This window comes from Triticum dicoccoides, chromosome 6A (genome assembly GCF_002162155.2).
Source record: "Triticum dicoccoides isolate Atlit2015 ecotype Zavitan chromosome 6A, WEW_v2.0, whole genome shotgun sequence".
Taxonomy (NCBI): Eukaryota; Viridiplantae; Streptophyta; class Magnoliopsida; order Poales; family Poaceae; genus Triticum; species Triticum dicoccoides.
This window is the reverse complement of record NC_041390.1, coordinates 580,715,651-580,731,482: the sequence shown is the minus strand read 5'-3', so window position 1 is coordinate 580,731,482 and position 15,832 is coordinate 580,715,651. Positions and strand designations below refer to the sequence as shown.

Genomic DNA, 15,832 nt, shown 5'->3' with positions numbered 1-15,832 from the left:
GGGCCTTAGTGGAGAGAGAGAGGAGCGGCCAAGGCAGGCCGCGCGCCCCTCCCCCTTGAGTCCGAATTGGACCAGGAGGGGGGCGCCCCCTTTTCCTTCCCCTCTCCCACTCCTTCCTTCTCCCTCCTAGTAGAACTAGGAAAGGATGAATCCTAGTCCTACTAGGAGGAGGATTCCTCCCCTCCTTGGGCGCCCCAAGGGCCGGCCGGCCTCCCCCCTTGCTCCTTTATATACGGGGCAGGGGGCACCCTAGGACACACAAGTTGACATTGTTTAGCCGTGTGCGGTGCCCCCCTCCACCATAATCCACCTCGATCATATCATTGCAGTGCTTAGGCGAGGCCCTGCGCTGGTAGCTTCATCATCACCGTCATCACGCCATCGTGCTGATGAAACTCTCCCTCGACACTCAGCTGTGGATCTAGAGTTCGCGGGACGTCACCGAGCTGAACGTGTGCAGATCGCGGAGGTGTCGTACCTTTGGTGCTAGGATGGGTCGGATCGTGAAGATGTTCGACTACATCAACCGCGTTGTCATAATGCTTCCACTTACGGTCTATGAGGGTACGTGGACAACACTCTTCCCTCTCGTTTCTATGCATCACCTAGATAGATCTTGCGTGTGCGTAGGATTTTTTTTGAAATTACTACGTTCCCCAACAGTGGCATCCGAGCCAGGTCTATGCGTAGATGTTATATGCACGAGTAGAACACAAATGAGTTGTGGGCATAGGTATATACATATTGCTTGCCATCACTAGTTGATTCTTGATTCAACGGTATTGTTGGATGAAGCGGCTCAGACCGACATTACGCGTACGCTTACGCGAGACTGGTTCTACCGACGTGCTTCGCACATAGGTGGCTGGTGGGTGTCAATTTCTCCAACTTTAGTTGAATCAGATTCAATGAACAGGGTTCTTTATGAAGATCAAAAAGCAATCAGTATACCGCATTGTGGTTTTTGAAGCGTAGGTAAGAATGGTTCTTGCTCAGCCCATAGCAGCCACGTAAAACTTGGAACAACAAAGTAGAGGACGTCTGACTTGTTTTTGCAGGGCATGTTGTGATGTGATATGGTCAAGACATGATGCTAAATTTTATTGTATGAGATAATCATGTTTTTTAATGGAGTTATCGGCAACTGGCAGGAGCCATATGGTTATCGCTTTATTGTATGAAATGCAATCGCCATGTAATTGCTTTACTTTATCACTAAGCGGTAGTGATAGTCGTAGAAGCAATAGTTGGCGAGACGACAACGATGCTTCGATGAAGATCAAGGTGTCAAGCAGGTAACGATGGTGATCATGACGGTGCTTTGGAGATGGAGATCAAAGGCACAAGATGATAATGGCCATATCATATGACTTATATTGATTGCATGTGATGTTTATCCTTTATGCATCCTATTTTTCTTAGCTCGGCGGTAGCATTATAAGATGATCTCTCACTAAATTTCAAGGTACAAGTGTTCTCCCTGAGTATGCACCGTTGCTACAGTTCGTCGTGCCGAGACACGACGTGATGATCGGGTGTGATAAGCTCTACGTTCACATACAATGGGTGCAAGCCAGTTTTGCACACGCGGAATACTCGGATTAAACTTGACGAGCCTAGCATATGCAAATATGGCCTCAGAACACTGAGACCGAAAGGTCGAGCGTGAATCATATAGTAGATATGATCAACATAGTGATGTTCACCATTGAAAACTACTCCATCTCACGTGATGATCAGACATGGTTTAGTTGATATGGATCACGTGATCACTTAGATGATTAGAGGGATGTCTATCTAAGTGGGAGTTTTTAAATAATTTGATTAATTGAACTTTAATTTATCATGAACTTAGTACCTGATAGTATTTTGCATATCTATATTGTTGTAGATAGATGACCCATGTTGTTGTTCCGTTGAATTTTAATGCGTTCCTAGAGAAAGCTAAGTTGAAAGATGATGGTAGCAATTACATGGACTGGGTCCGTAACTTGAGGATTATCCTCATTGGTGCACAGAAGAATTACGTCCTAGAAGCACCGCTAGGTGACAAACCGGCTGCAGGAGCAACGCCAGATGTTGTGAACACCTGGCAGAGCAAAGCTGATGACTACTTGATAGTTCAGTGTGCCATGCTTTACGGCTTAGAACCGGGACTTCAACGACATTTTGAACGTCATGGAGCATATGAGATGATACAAGAGTTGAAGTTAATATTTCAAGCAAATGCTCAGATTGAGAGATATGAAGTCTCCAATAAGTTCTACAGCTGCAAAATGGAGGAGAATATTTCTACCAGCGAACATGTACTCAGAATGTCTGGGTACCACAACCACTTGACTCAGTTGGGAGTTAATCTTCCGGATGATAGTGTCATTGACAGAGTTCTTCAATCACTGCCACCAAGCTACAAGAGCTTCGTGATGAACTATAATATGCAAGGGATGAATAAGGCAATTCCCGAGCTCTTCGCAATGCTAAAGGCTGCGGAGGTAGAAATCAAGAAGGAGCATCAAGTGTTGATGATCAACAAGACCACCAGTTTCAAGAAAAAAGGTAAAGAGAAGAAGGGGAACTTCAAAAAGAACAGCAAACAAGTTTTTGCTCAAGTGAAGAAGCCCAAGTCTGGACCTAAGCCTGAGACTGAGTGCTTCTACTACAAAGGGACTGGTCACTGGAAGCGGAACTGCCCCAAGTATTTGGCGGAGAAGAAGGATGGCAAAGTGAAAGGCATATTTGATATACATGTTATTGATGTGTATCTTACTAATGCTCGTAGTAGCGCATGGGTATTTGATACTGATTCCGTTGCTAATATTTACAACTCGAAACAGGGGCTACAGATTAAGCGAAGATTGGCTAAGGACGAGGTGATGATGCATGTGGGAAATGGTTCCAAAGTCGATGTGACCGCCATCGGCACGCTACCTCTACATCTACCTTCAGGATTAGTTTTTAGACCTAAATAATTGTTATTGGTGCCAGCATTGAGCATGAACATTATATCTGAATCTTGTTTGATGCGAGACGGTTATTCATTTAAATCAGAGAATAATGGTTGTTCTATTTAAATGAATAATATCTTTTATGGTCATGCACCCTTGATGAGTGGTCTGTTTTTACTAAATCTTGATAGTAGTGATACACATGTTCACAGTATTGAAGCCAAAAGATATAAGTTTAATAATGATAGTGCAACTTATTTGTGGCACTACTGTTTAGGTCATATTGGTGTAAAGCGCATGAAGAAATTCCATGCTGATGAACTTTTGGAATCACTTCATGCTTGCGAACCATGCCTCATGGGCAAGATGACTAAAACCTTCTTCTCCGGAACAATTGAGCGAGCAACAGACTTGTTGGAAATAATACATACTGATGTATGCGGTCCGATGAGTGTTGATGCTCGCGGTGGGTATCATTTTTTTCTTACCTTCACAGATGATTTAAGCAGATATGGGTATATCTACTTAATGAAACATAAGTCTGAAACATTTGAAAAGTTCAAAGAATTTCAGAGTGAAGTTGAAAATCATCATAACAAGAAAATAAAGTTTCTACGATCTAATCGTGGAGGAGAATATTTGAGTTACGAGTTTGGTCTACATTTGAAACAATGCGGAATAGTTTCGCAACTCATGCCACCCGGAACACCACAGCATAATGGTGTGTCCGAACGTCGTAATCATACTTTACTAGATATGGTGCGATCTATGATCTCTTTTACTGATTTACCGCTATCATTTTGGGGTTATGCTTTAGAGACGGCCGCATTCACATTAAATAGGGCACCATCAAAATCCGTTGAGACGACACCTTATGAACTATGGTTTGGCAAGAAACCAAAGTTGTTGTTTCTTAAAGTTTGGGGCTGCGACGCTTATGTGAAAAAGCTTGAACCTGATAAGCTCGAACCCAAATCGGAGAAATGTGTCTTCATAGGATACCCAAAGGAGACTGTTGGGTACACCTTCTATCACAGATCCGAAGGCAAGATATTCGTTGCTAAGAATGGGTCCTTTCTAGAGAAGGAGTTTCTCTCGAAAGAAGTGAGTGGGAGGAAAGTAGAACTTGATGAGGTAATTGTACCTACTCCCTTATTGGAAAGTAGTTCATCAAAGAAATTAGTTCTAGTGATTCCTACACCAGTAAGTGAGGAAGCTAATGATGATGATCATGAAACTTCTGATCAAGTTACTACCGAACCTCGTAGGTCAACCAGAGTAAGATCCACACCAGAGTGGTACGATAATCCTGTTCTAGAGGCCATGTTACTTGACCATGACGAATCTACGAACTATGAGGAAGCGATGATGAGCCCAGATTCCGCAAAATGGCTTGAGGCCATGAAATCTGAGTGGGATCCATGTATGAGAACAAAGTGTGGACTTTGGTTGATTTGCCCGTTGATCGGCAAACCATAGAGAATAAATGGATCTTCAAGAAGAAGACTGACGCTGATGGTAATATTACTGTCTACAAAGCTCGACTTGTTGCGAAAGGTTTTCGACAAGTTCAAGGAGTTGACTACGATGAGACCTTCTCACCTGTAGCGATGCTTAAGCCCGTCCGAATCATGTTAGCAATTGTCGCATTTTATGATTATGAAATTTGGCAAATGGATGTCAAAACTGCATTCCTTAATGGATATCTTAAAGAAGAGTTGTATATGATGCAACCAGAAGGTTCCGTCGATCCAAAAGGTGCTAACAAAGTGTGCAAGCTCCAGCGATCCATTTATGGACTGGTGCAAGCCTCTCGGAGTTGGAATATACGCTTTGATAGTGTGATCAAAGCATATGGTTTTATACATACTTTTGGAGAAGCCTGTATTTACAAGAAAGTGAGTGGGAGCTCTATAGCATTTCTGATATTATATGCGGATGGCATATTGTTGATCGGAAATGATACTGAATTTCTGAATAGCATAAAAGGATACTTGAATAAGAATTTTTCAATGAAAGACCTCGGTGAAGCTGCTTATATATTGGGCATCAAGATCTATAGAGATAGATCAAGACACTTAATTGGACTTTCGCAAAGCACATACCTTGATAAAGTTTTGAAGAAGTTCAAAATGGATCAAGCAAAGAAAGGGTTCTTGCCTGTGTTACAAGGTGTGAAGTTGAGTCAGACTCAATGCCCGACCACTGCAGAAGATAGAAAGAAAATGAAAGTCATTACCTATGCTTCAGCCATAGGTTCCATCATGTATGCAATGCTGTGTACCAGACCTGATGTGTGCCTTGCTATTAGTTTAGCAGAGAGGTACCAAAGTAATCCAGGAGTGGATCACTGGACAACGGTCAAGAACATCCTGAAATACCTGAAAAGCTCTAAGAATATGTTTCTCGTTTATGGAGGTGACAAAGAGCTCGTCGTAAAAGGTTACGTCGATGCAAGCTTTGACACTGACCTGGATGACTCTAAGTCACAAACCGGATACGTATTTTTATTAAATGGTGGAGCTATCAGTTGGTGCAGTTCCAAGCAGAGCGTCGTGGCGGGATCTACATGTGAAGTGGAGTACATAGCTGCTTCGGAAGCAGCAAATGAAGGAGTCTGGATGAAGGAGTTCATATCCGATCTAGGTGTCATACCTAGTGCATCGGGTCCAATGAAAATCTTTTGTGACAATACTGGTGCAATTGCCTTGGCAAAGGAATCTAGATTTCACAAGAGAACCAAGCACATCAAGAGACGCTTCAACTCCATCCGCGATCAAGTCAAGGAGGGAGACATAGAGATTTGCAAGATACACACGGATCTGAATGTTGCAGACCCGATGACTAAGCCTCTCTCACAAGCAAAACATGATCAGCACCAAGACTCCATGGGTGTTAGAATCATTACAATGTAATCTAGATTATTGATTCTAGTGCAAGTGGGAGACTGAAGGAAATATGCCCTAGAGGTAATAATAAAGTTGTTATTTATATTTCCTTATATCATGATAAATGTTTATTATTCATGCTAGAATTGTATTAACCGGAAACTTAGTACATGTGTGAATACATAGACAAACAGAGTGTCACTAGTATGCCTCTACTTGACTAGCTCGTTGATCAAAGATGGTTAAGTTTCCTAGCCATGGACAAAGAGTTGTCATTTGATAAACGGTATCACATCATTAGAAAATGATGTGATTGACTTGACCCATCCATTAGCTTAGCACGATGATTGTTTGGTTTGTTGCTATTGCTTTCTCCATAACTTATACATGTTCCTATGACTATGAGATTATGCAACTCCCGAATACCGGAGGAACACTTAGTGTGCTATCAAACATCACAACGTAACTGGGTGACTATAAAGATGCTCTACAGGTGTCTCCGATGGTGTTTGTTGAGTTGGCATATATCGAGATTAGGATTTGTCACTCCGTGTATCGGAGAGGTATCTCTGGGCCCTCTCGATAATGCACATCACTATAAGCCTTGCAAGCAATGTAACTAATGAGTTAGTTATGGGATGTAGCATTACGGAACGAGTAAAGAGATTTGCCGGTAATGAGATTGAACTAGGTATTGAGATACTGACGATCGAATCTCGAGAAAGTAACATACCGATGACAAAGGGAACAACGTATGTTGTTATGCGGTTTGACCGATAAAGATCTTCGTAGAATATGTAGGAACCAATATGGGCATCTAGGTTCCGCTATTGATTATTGACCAGAGATGAGTCTCGGTCATGTCTACATAGTTCTCGAACCTGTAGGGTCCGCACACTTAACATTCGATGACAATCGGTATTATGAGTTTATGTGTTTTGATGTAGCGAAGGTAGTTCTGTGTCCCGGATATGATCATGGACATGACGAGGAGTCTCGAAATGGTCGAGACATAAAGATTGATATATTGGACGACTATATTCGGACACCGGAAGTGTTCCGGGTGGTTTCGGATAAAACCAGAGTGCCACAGGGTTACCGGAACCCCCCTCGGGGAACTAATGGGCCTAGATGGGCCTTAGTGGAGAGAGAGAGAGAGAGGGGCGGCCAGGGAAGGCCGCGCGTACCCTCCCCCTTGAGTCCGAATTGGACTAGGAGGGGGGCGCCCCCCCTTTTCCTTCCCCTCTCCCACTCCTTCCTTCCCCCTCCTAGTAGGACTAGAAAAGGATGAATCCTACTCCTACTAGGAGTCTCCCCTCCTTGGGTGCCCCAAGGGCCGGCCGACCTCCCCCCTTGCTCCTTTATATACGGGGGCAGGGGGAACCCTAGGACACACAAGTTGACATTGTTTAGCCGTGTGCGGTGCCCCCTCCACCATAATCCACCTCAATCATATCATTGCAGTGCTTAGGCGAAGCCCTGCGCCGGTAGCTTCATCATCACCGTCATCACGTCATCATGCTGACGAAACTCTCCCTCGACACTCAGCTGGATCTAGAGTTCGCGGGACGTCACCAAGCTGAACATGTGCAGATCGCGGAGGTGCCGTATCTTCGGTGCTAAGATCGGTCGGATCGTGAAGACATTCGACTACATCAACCACGTTGTCATAACGCTTCTGCTTACGGTCTACAAGGGTATGTGGACAACACTCTTCTCTCGTTGCTATGCATCACCTAGATAGATCTTGCGTGTGCGTAGAATTTTTTTTGAAATTACCGCGTATCCAACAAAAACTGTCACCACAACCTTGCAGAAACTGTACATTGGTGTGAGACATGTGGACTCACTCACTCATACATACATACATACTCATCCACAAGATCGCCCAGAATTCTATATGCAAGCATGCGAATAGTCGTAGTGCATTTCTTGTAAGAGGAGAAGTCAAGCTTGCCAAGGGCATCCTCTTTGCACTCAAAGTATGGGTCATATGCTACCACTCCCTCTCGAATACGATTGAACACATGTATCTCCATCCGGAATCAGTGGCGGAAAAGATGTGGCTTGAAGAGCGGGGAATCCTCAAAGTAATCAGCATAGAGCAGGGCGTGGCCGCTCTCCCTATTGCGGTTCAAGGCTGGAGCATGGACGAGATTGATCCCTGAACCGAGGCCACTGCCTAGCAATATGGTCATTGATGACCAATGCGGCAACCATAAGCTCTTCGTCATCCGAGGACGAATCTTCCGATGCACAAATGAAGTTGTGGAAAAAATACTCACCCCGACTATCCATGGTACCTTGTGAGCAAAGTGTCAAACACCTTGAGGTCGCGGGTAGAGACGTGGCCGGTGAAGACCACCTCGGGCTCCCTGCGCAGGCAGTAGGGGAGGTTGGCGTTGACGGTCGGGCGACTTTTGCAGCACCTGCCTGAAGGTGTTTGGGTCGATGGGCATCACCGACAGTCATAGTTTCCCTGGTACCGGATGCGACGACAAAAAGCCACAAACGCCGGAAAGAACTCCTATGAAACGTGGGCGCGGGGCGGCTATGGCATGGGGGTGGTCGTGGTTTGCGCGGTCGGGCTAGACCGCGAGGAAGCGGCCGGAAAAATGGGGTGGTGGTGGCTATGGCGGGGGGCGGGGCAGGCCGCGTAGTGGAAGAGAAAGAGGGGGATGTGTCCCTTACGGGTGGGCCAGGGGAGGACAAGGGCGCACGTTTCGCCTGTCCGTGCTCTCCCTGTTTTGACGCAAACGCGGTCTAAATTTGAGCCGAAAATGAATCAACGGCGAACAAAAATGAACGGTTGTACGTTTGCTCCGGCGCGTTGGGCCGTGATTTGTTTCCGTTTAACCCCAAATGGATGCGGCCGGACCATTTAGGGTCGTGCTTGGAGTTGTCCTTAGACGCTCCTCGGTCGCTCCCCAGGCGGCCAGGATCACAAACCTAGCCACCATCGCGAGCGCCACACCCCTCTTTCCCTCGGCGCCGGCGGCAGTCGTCACTTGGCAAAGCCCGCACGGCGGCGGCGGGACCATTTTCTCCTGCCGCTCGGGGCTAGGTGGTGCGGGACGGCCGCCATCGTGCCTGGCGGAGCCAAGCTCAGAAGGCGCCCCGAGGTGGCAGGGAGGCCTAGGCAGCGCCGACGCTAGGAGGTGCATCCGTCGCGACTGCTGACGGCTGGGCAACGCAGAGCTGGAGCGTCGCCAAGGCGAGGGGCAACAAGGGGAGTCGCAGCTGCTGGCTGCTCGCGGCTGGCGGCTAGTTGGCGTGGATCTGGCGCTCCGACGAGGGGAAGCGTGCTGGCGCGGATCTGCACGTGGAGGGTCCAGGAGGGTGTGCGGGTGTCCTATCAGCGCGGATATGCTACGTGGGCGCCGTGGCAAGGGTGCTGGTGCACTGGACATGCAAGGGGGTCGAGTGGTGTTGTTTGCTGCGTGGTCGGTGGGGTGTGCAAGGGGCCCGCTGCGACGAGGAAGTGCGGCTTCATGCGGCGAGCGCTCGAGATCCGTCCCCAGCGAGTATGTCGTTGTGTGCATGGTGCATGTCGATGCACTTGATGTTGCGGCCCAAAACCATGATGGTTCCTGGCGCCAGGCACCACACCTGTGCTCCTTGCCGACATGGTGCTTGGCAAAGCCCGTCGGCTCACGCTGCGTCCGGTGGTTCTTCATCCTGTTGACCATTGATGAAAAAGGACTAATGATCCATTCAACTCGAGATGGGAGCTCCCGCGACCGCGCTGGGCGCTGGGTAAGCGCGGCGGCGGCCGCCGCCTGATCTCTCCGTCCCGTCCGCCTCTGTCCCTGCTGAGACCAGATCCGGGGACTGCTTCGCCTGCTCTTTTCCTTCCCCTCGGCAGCTGCAGAAGGCTGCGCGCATGCTCTCGTGCTCACGTCTCTCCGAGCTCGCGACGGCAACTCTGACCACGCCGCCCGCGGCCACCGCTCCTGCCGCCGCGCTGGCCGCGGTCGCCCTCGCCGTCCGTGGGTCTGATCCGGCCATTGGGGGTCGGATGGCTCAAGCTCGCCCCATCCCCAAGTCCGCGACGGCCCGTCCCCTGCCAGATCCGGTTCGGGAGGGACTGGTTCTGGTCGTTCCGCTGACCGAGCCGCCTTTGGCAGGCCGCAGCCCCATGGATGGGGTCGGGGTGGTGATGGAGCTCGGGTCTGCGTCGTCGTCTTCGCCTCCGACACCCCTGCCTGCCATCCTTGTTGCTGCCACCGGGGGTGCCATCGACCAGCTGCAACCCCCACCGCTGGTGTCTCTGGTAGCTGTGACCATGCTGGCCTCCCGTGCAGCAGCACCGACCGCCTCCGGAGGTGTGGATTCTGGCGAAGCTCGTGGAACCGACGATGGGTGCGATGACGCGATGATGCCAGAGAAGTTGGAGTCTCATCTGCTTGGTCCATCTTCGGCGTCGGCATGCAAGGGCCTCTCTGCTGCTGCTGCCGCTCTTGAAGCCGAGGCGGGCTGGGAGCATGTGGGTCGGGGGCGCCGTTCCGGCCAGGGCACTCCTCTCGAGCCATCGAGGAAAGGTCTCGAGCGTAGCCTCGCCTTCAAGCGTTGGGCTCGAGGGAGGTGCTTTCGTTGCCTCGCGCGTGGCCATCAAGTCAATGCATGTCGTGAGCCTTTCAGATGCATTCGCTGTCGTCGCTCTGGACATCGGGAGAGGTTCTGTCGTGCTTCCTCTCCGGTCGCTTGCAATCGCTCTCCGGTCACTCGTGCTCCTCTCCAGCGGAGCCGCTCCTCGTCCGTCCAGCCTTGTCCTTCGCTGACCAAGAGTTGGGCTGAGGTTGTGGGCCACACGTCGTCGTGTGTGTCGGTGCCGCCAAGGTCCCAATATGGGTGTTGCAAGGATTCCAATGTCAACGCCTCTTTGGTCTCTGCTTTGGAGTCGCAGCTTGCCCTGCTGCGCACGGAGCTCCTTCAGGAGGTTGAGCTGCTCCGTGCTGAGCTTCGCGACGCTCTAGCCAAGCTTGAGGTTGCGTCGGTTGTGCCTTTGCTACCTGAGCTCCAGGTTGGTTCCATTGTTGAGGATGCAGAAGGTTTCTTTGGAGATTTTTCTCCTCGTGCTTTGCATGTGACGCCGCTTGTTCGTGGGAGCGCGGTTATCACTGAGGTCGTAGCTCCGGTTCTGCAGATTATGCCAGAGTTGCACGAGCTTTGTGGGGAATCATCTATAGTGTTACCATTGGAGCTGAGCGCATTGGAGTCGTTGGCGGTGGCCATGACACCCTCACTTCCACCGTCAGAGTCCTGTCAGCCGCCCGCCTTTGCGGACTGTGGAGACTTGGTTGGTTCTGTCACTGCTTCATCTATGGCCATTGGGCATGTGGCGTCTTTGAGTGGCGAGGTTGATGAGTTAGGTGTGTTGGCGCCTAACTCCGAGGCTCTATCATGTGAGCAACTGGAGACGCTCGAGTCCATCGTGTCAGTGGTACCTGTGACTGATGATGTTGAGGTGGTTGGTATGTTGGCGCCCGATCCTTCGGTGTGCAACCAGCCGCTCATCTCTGTGGAGCATGAAGGTTTCGATGTTGTAGTCACCCACTTGCACGTGACCGTTGGGCAGGTTTCTGTGCGTGACAAAGTCAATGACATTCTCTTCGATTTAGAGCTTCACAGCTTGCTCAAACGTTTGGAGAGGGTGAGCCCTGGATCTGGCAAGGCGATTGTGGAGGAGGCTCTCAGGAGCAAAGGAAAGAAGAGTGAGGCCACAAGAAAGGCGTCCGCAGCAGCTTGATGGATGGTTATCAGTCTCTTAGGTTGTCCTTATGGTCTGGCTTGTCTTCGTGGATTTGGTGGCGCCTGTGGTCTTCGGCCGAGTTACCCTCATTGGGGTGTATTTGCGATGTAGCAGTATGGGGTTGGTGGACGTTAGGTGTTGGGTTTGGTTGTGAGGCGATCTTGTGCTTAGGGGTTGCATACTTTGTGAGTAGTTCACGTGTTGTTGGTCTGTATTGGTTTTCGCCCGGTTTTTCATTAATTAACTGGGCAATTCTCTTCTGCTTAATTAATCGATGAGGCAAATCTTTTGCCTCCGTTTAAAAAAAAGACTAATAATAAAAGAAAAGACAAAATATTACAGATTAGGAGAAAAAAGACTGACATCGCACCGTACTTCGCACCTCTCCTAGAGAGAGACCTAGGGTCACAGGCTTAGCCCGAAGTGCGTAGCGATTGCTCCTTGCCTCGGCAGAGCCAATGAATCAATTGTGCGTTGTCGACGAAGCAGCGGTCAGCACCCAAAAAAAACACTTTGGTGGATGAGTGCATTGGAGCACTATATTTTATATTTTGAATAGTGTCAAAACGATATTTTTGATTTTTCAAAAAATTCTAAAAACAATTCTACATGTTCGTATGGATATATGTTGCACATGTACAAATTATGATGATGAAATAAGTGACCATGTGAGTTACACACAAATGATAAAATCGTGATTTTGGAAAGATGAACCGTGCATGTATTATCCACTTTTTAGATATCATCATTTTGTCATTTTTGCATAGCTCACATGTTTACTTGGGGCTGTTTGGATTGTGACTATCTTTGCCATATGTTGCCACATGATTTTTGCCACACTTGCCTTACTTGAGTTGTTTAAATTGTTAGCCACACTTTGGCTTGCCTAAGAGAATTTTGCCACACTTTTTATGTCTGACATGTGGGGTTCACTGCTCATAAAAAATTTCTTGCCTCAAGTGTGGCTAGAACCAAACACCTACCTAACTTGATCAAACTTGCCTAAGGTTAGGTGTGACAAAGTGTGGCTAGAACCAAATTTCATCACCAAACTTTACACATGAGTAATATCCATCCATATGATCATGCCGAATTTTTTTTGAGATCTTTCAAATTTTTTAATATGGTTTTTAAACTATTTAAAATAAAGTCCTCCACCTGCACCCATGTTCTGAAAATCCACTTTTTAGTATTTTTTATTTTAATTTTTTTTGAAACATTTTTTTTTTCTTTTTAGTATGTTGTGAGCCGAGCAATGTGGTATTAAACGAAATCACTAATTAAGGAGTACTCATTGCAAAGATTACTCCAATTGCCCTGGTTGCGACAAGTGGCCCACATGCAGCGCGCCACTTGTCGCAACCTGGGAGTTTTCCTTTTTTCGTAGATCCGTTATTCAAAACGTTTTATCTCTCAAATCGTGCGTCCAAATCTTGAATCGCTTTCACTATTGGATTCCTCGCGTCGAGATCTTCAAAATTAGATCCCATGTTGATAGATTTTGACGAACTTTTTTTTCACGAAAAAAACCGAACGAAAAACCGAACCGGGAGCACGGATTTTTTCCCTTTCCGAAAAAGGCACGCCTGTGCCTCTCACGAAATCACAACCGCGCCTCTCGCGGAAGTAAAAATGCGACTCTTGTGAAAAAAAGAGAGAGAAAACACGTTTCTTTTCATTTCCGAGGAGGCACGACTGTGACTCTCGTGAAAGCACAACCGTGACTTTTGCGGAAGCAAAACCGTGACTCTCGCGAAAGGAAAAAAACAAAAAATGCGTTTTTTCCCTTCCCGAGAGGCATGGTCGTGACTCTCGCGAAAGCACAACCATGCTTCTCGCGGAAGCAAAACCATGACTCTCGCGAAAGAAAAAAATATAGAAAACGCGTTTTTTTCCGTTTCCGAGAGGCACGGCCGTGACTCTCGCAAAAGCACACCCGTGCCTCTCGCGGAAGCAAAACCGTGACTCTCGCGAAAGAAAAAGAAATAGAAAACGTGTTTTTTCTGTTTTTGAGAGGCACGACCGTGACTCTCGAGAAAGCAAAACCGTGCCTCTCGCGGAAGCAAAATCGTGACTCTCATGAAAGAAAAAAACGCGTTTTTTCGCGCAAAATATTTTATTTAATTTTTTTATTGAAAAGCTAAGGAAGACCGGTGAAAAACCAAAACGTAGAAAAACAAAAAAACCATTTAAAAAGCCAAAAACGCGTGCGAAAAAATAAAAAAATAAAATCCGAAGGAAGCGCCCAGAGCGCGACACGTGACGAATGGCTGAGAGCGCGCCGGTGACGCTGATCGTGCGAGGCTCCCGAAGAAGCGCTGGTTAACTAGTTGCTCCCGGTATTAATTATTGCCACCCGCAAAAAAAAGGTATTAAATATTGCAATGGACAGGCGCTGCGGTTTGTTTGTTCCCTGACTGGGCCGTCGTGTTCGGCTCCCGGTCCTCAAATTAGTGGGAAAAAAGCGCCGAAATATTGCGGGCCGAGACCATAACAGCCGAACGAAATATTGCGGGCCGATACCAGGTACTGGAAAGATCGAGAGTCGGTTCCACCATCCTTTCTCTCCCTAGCCTCAAAAAAAAAAAAACCATCCTTTCTCTCCCCTCGCCCATTCGTGCCGACGCGGCAACGTCAGCTCCGATTCGCCGGCGACGCGCGCGGCAGGATGGCTCCGTACCTGCTGAGGTCCGCCGTCGCCATCCTTCGCCGACCTACCCCGCCGTCGACCTTCCTCCGCCGCTCTCCCATCGACAGCTCCCGGTTCTTCGCCTCGGGTGGAGCTGTGAGGGTCGAACCCGCAAAGGTGAACCCCCCGCCCCTCCTCCTAGGGTTTTACTTCTCTGCCTCGAGCCACCAGTTGATGGATAAGTTTCATACGAATCTCGAGCCTGCCCCGGAGTTGTCGCCAGAGGTGGGAAATCGGGAAGGGGGATTGGTGGGGAATTTGGGTGCTGATGAAAGGGGGTCGGACCAGGGCTGCAGTTATGCGACGGGAACAAGGCAGATCAAGGCGATTGTAAGCCACTGCGTCGCTGGACGTGAGGTCGAGGAGACACCTACAGCTTGTGGAGAGTTGCCACGAAGGGATACATCTGCTTGTGGGTAGCCCCCGCCTGAGAATGGGGACGGGAGGAAGACGACCACCGGAGCACCGGGATACTTTTCTGATTTCTGTTCGATGCCTCTCGCTGCTATATATGTCACTGTGTGCGTGTATGACAAGCTACCACCATATGGTTTAGAGTTTTAGACGATCTTATGGACTAATTCTACATGGAGTCGTGGACAACATTACCTCAAAGTTTAAGATCATTATAACTGTACATGTATAATTGTTTACTGCAGTACAAATAGGATAATATAATGACCAAAGTACTAGGTGGTAAATGCAGTTTTGTGCACATCTTCCTCCCTCATCCTAATTTGGTAATACCCTGATCTCAAGTCCAGCTTGGAGAAATAAGTAGCTCCATGCAGTTCATCCAGCAGATATTCTATGATGGGTATAGGAAATTTGTTTTTCACAGTTTGGTCATTGAGTTTCTTAAAATCAGTACACAATCTCCACGTGCAGTCCTTATTTCTAAACAATAGTGCAGGCGCCGCATATGGCCTGTCACTAGGTCTTATAATTGAGGAAGCCAGCAGCTGTTTAACTTGTTTTTCCATTTCTCCTTTTTGTTGATGTGAGACTATAAGGTCTCAACGTAGGTGGTTCTGCACCCTTTTTTTTAGAGGAATCGTTTGATCAAATTGTCAGACAGGGGGCAATCCTGTTGGTTCAGCAAAGACATCTTGGAATTGCTCTAGGAGAGCTTGTATTGCTGGGTAGGAGTTGCTTTCCATGTTGTTAAGTGGAAAGGGCAATCCTGTTGGTTCAGCAAAGACATCTTGGAATTCCTCTAGGAGAGCTTGTATTGCTGGGTGGGAGTTGCTTTCCATGTTGTTAAGGGGAAAAGGTAGTATCCTTCAACCGCTTTAGTTTGCAATGACGTCAGTTTTGACATTCTCACTGGTAATATCCCTTTTGCAAATGCTCTGTCATATAGAGTTATCTGTTGTTGACCCTTCCAATTAATAACCATGATTTTTGCATTAAAATCCATGGAGATTGGACTATGTGTAGGCAGCCATTCACATCGTAGGATTATGCCATAGCCTTTCAGTGGTAATACTTTGAAATCATTAGAGAATTCATGGCCTTGGATCTTGTACTTGGCAGCAGGTATATGGGATCCTGCTTT

The 15,832-nt window shown here is 47.8% G+C and overlaps 1 long non-coding RNA gene across 1 annotated transcript in view; it reads left to right on the top strand.

Moving 5' to 3' along the window:
- Positions 1-14,152: 14,152 nt before the first annotated feature.
- The window catches only part of LOC119318115, a 3,198-nt gene continuing 1,518 nt past the window's right edge, over positions 14,153-15,832 (top strand). Inside the window, exon 1 of the long non-coding RNA XR_005153952.1 lies at positions 14,153-14,391. This is a non-coding gene — a long non-coding RNA (uncharacterized LOC119318115). The remainder of the gene's footprint in view (positions 14,392-15,832) is intronic.